Source organism: Ictidomys tridecemlineatus, chromosome 10 (genome assembly GCF_052094955.1).
Source record: "Ictidomys tridecemlineatus isolate mIctTri1 chromosome 10, mIctTri1.hap1, whole genome shotgun sequence".
NCBI lineage: Eukaryota > Metazoa > Chordata > Mammalia > Rodentia > Sciuridae > Ictidomys > Ictidomys tridecemlineatus.
Window position 1 is genome coordinate 9,558,993 of NC_135486.1, and position 2,171 is coordinate 9,561,163.

Consider the following 2,171-nt stretch of genomic DNA (forward strand, 5'->3'; position numbering starts at 1 on the left):
GGATTTCAGGCATGTACCACCACACCCAGCCTCATAACTGCTTTTTTTTCCTTTGGTAAATTGTAATTTTTAAAAATTGAAAAACAAATATACAACTTGGAATGGATTTGAGGCAAATTGTGCCATAAGCAGATTTTCTTTAAGTGACTAAACAAAGTTTAAAAAGCAAGTAACAATAAAAGAAAATGTTTCTGGTACAAGAACAGCAGTACAAAAAAATAGTGTATGAGTACCTGGATAATCCACCTGATTTGCAACAGTGCAACTCTCAAGTGCACATTGTTGACTGTCCTCAGTCAATTCAACATGCTGGTAATTCCTAAAAAAAATTATTTTTTTAAAAGACATAACCCACATGTTCCCTCATTTGACCAGCTCCATCTAAAGTTTGGATGTACAGAAGGGCTTAGATATATCCAGAGTAAGCCACATGCAACATGTTACTTGATCAATTTTTCTAAAATAAGGTTTCAGGACAATGACAGTAAGATAAGGGAAGAAAAAAAGGAGGAATGAAATCCTAATTACTATACAGGCATATTTTTTTTTGACGTAGAGGAAACCTTTTATAGACAAATTACAGACAAAGAAAAGGCAAATAAACAATTTTGTACAAGAAATTTGACACATCCTGCACAATGTCTTCACTGTGCTGTCATCATTTGTATAAACTCTTCATAGTTCATCACCATCAACACCTGCTTCCCTGATCAGTTCATCAATATCTTTATCTGTTAACTTCTCTCCAAGTTTTGTCTTTGCGCTGCGAAGCTCTGCTGCACCAATACAGCCATTGCCCTCCTTATCAAACACACAGAATGCTTCTCTAATTTCTTCTTCACTGTTTGTCTTTCATTTTTCTTGCCATCATTGTCAGAAATTCAGGGAAGTAAGTTATGCCATTACCATCAGCATCACTTCATTAATCATGTCCTGTAACTCTGCTTCTGTGGGATTCTGTGTAAGAGACCTCATTACAGTTCCTAATTCCTTTGTTGTTATAGTTCTATCACCATCCTTGTCAAATAGTGAAAAAGTTTCTTTGAATTCTGCAGTCTCCTCTTCAGTCAGTTGGTCAGTAGTGCTGCAAGCACTACCGGTTTCCAAGACCTGACTATACATCCACTTTTGTGGCTTTCTTGCTCCACTCTCTTATAGCTGCTTTTGAATTTGGGTGGTAGCCATTTTCTCCTTTATAGGAGCATATCTACAAATACATATAACTTTATATAAATATTCACTCTATATGGAGGTTCAAGAGACAAAGCTGCAACCAGAAGCTGGAACCATCTTGCTCCAAATCTTACTGGCAAGAGTGGAAAGAACATGATCTTTGTCTAAGAACTAATTCAATCTCTGTAGAGGAATTTTCAGCTCTGGCTTGGTTTTTGTGTTACCCAGGGTGCACCTTCAGGAAGCTGGTGGCTCAGCAGTAAACCTGCTTCTAATGTGGGACCCCTCATTGTCTGACTTAAGTAGGAATTCCTTACTTTGTCCTCCTGCACTCTGATCCCATCTTTCTCTGTAGCTCAGCATGCTCTTATCTTGCAGACATTGCTGATGGCATCAGGCAAGTGAGAGGCAGTAGATTCTAGGGAGACATCAACTTTTACTGCTTCCCATGATGCAAGGAAATCAAGAAAGGGAGCACGAGAGAAGGGCAGTGGGGGTATTATTTTAGCAATCCTGAATTTGAAAAGATGGTAAATGTCAAGTCTTTGGTCGAGTGAGGAATATGATTTGTCTATGATGACATATCATGAATAACAGAGCAAGAACAAGAATCCAGGGTATTTAATCCCCAAATCCTACTCCCTTTATTCCAAACATCCTAAAACACAGAATAGGGCCAGAAGCTTAAAAAATTTCCACATATGAGACATATGTAAAACATAGGACCCTTCACTTTCTGAGTCTGTTTTATTTGGGCTTGTGTTTCTTAAACTTCTATCCCATTGGCAGGACATGCAACACATCACATCAGAAATAACATAGAAGAGACAACGTGCTGCTTCATTGTCCCTTAAAAATATGTCCGAATTCCAATTAAATTTTATAGTTTTTATATATTTTCACTACTTTTTTGTTTAGTTTTTCTTTAAGTTTTTTGAATTGATGCATTATAATTGTACACAAAAGTGGGCTTCATTGTTACACACGTGTATGTGAAC

The 2,171-nt window shown here is 37.2% G+C and overlaps 1 pseudogene; it reads right to left on the reverse strand.

Annotated features, from left to right (window-relative positions):
• Window positions 1–644: 644 nt before the first annotated feature.
• LOC101967726 (calmodulin pseudogene) lies at window positions 645–1,063 on the reverse strand (annotated as a pseudogene).
• Between the last annotated feature and the right edge of the window lie 1,108 nt (window positions 1,064–2,171).